This window comes from Arachis duranensis, chromosome 9 (genome assembly GCF_000817695.3).
Source record: "Arachis duranensis cultivar V14167 chromosome 9, aradu.V14167.gnm2.J7QH, whole genome shotgun sequence".
NCBI classification, from domain to species: Eukaryota; Viridiplantae; Streptophyta; class Magnoliopsida; order Fabales; family Fabaceae; genus Arachis; species Arachis duranensis.
This window is the reverse complement of record NC_029780.3, coordinates 20,563,423-20,564,200: the sequence shown is the minus strand read 5'-3', so window position 1 is coordinate 20,564,200 and position 778 is coordinate 20,563,423.

Sequence of the window (778 nt, the reverse complement as noted above, 5' to 3'; positions counted from 1 at the left end):
GAGGTGGTTGTCAGTCACACGTTCATAGGTGAGAATGATGATGAGTGTCACGGATCATCACATTCATCAAGTTGAAGAACAAGTGATATCTTAGAACAAGAACAAGCGGAATTGAATAGGAGAACAATAGTAATTGCATTAATACTCGAGGTACAGCAGAGCTGCACACCTTAATCTATGGTGTGTAGAAACTCCACCGTTGAAAATACATAAGAACAAGGTCTAGGCATGGCCGAATGGCCAGCCTCCCAATGATCTAAGATAGCATCAGAACAAAGATAACTACCCCGATATATCAATAAAGGTCCTACTTATAGAGAACTAGTAGCCTAAGGTTTACAGAGATGAGTAAATGACATAAAAATCCACTTCCGGACCCACTTGGTGTGTGTTTGGGCTGAGAAATGAAGCATTTTCGTGTAGAGACTCCTCTTGGAGTTAAACGCCAGCTTTGGTGCCAGTTTGGGCGTTTAACTCCCATTCTTGTGCCAGTTCCGGCGTTTAACGCTGGGAATTCTGAGGGTGACTTTGAACGCCGGTTTGGGCCATCAAATCTTGGGCAAAATATGGACTATTATATATTGCTGGAAAGCCCAGGATGTCTACTTTCCAACGCCATTGAGAGCGCGCCAATTGGGCTTCTGTAGCTCCAGAAAATCCACTTCGAGTGCAGGGAGGTCAGAATCCAACAGCATCTGCAGTCCTTTTTAGTCTCTAAATCAGATTTTTGCTCAAGTCCCTCAATTTCAGCCAGAAAATACCTGAAATCACAGAAAAA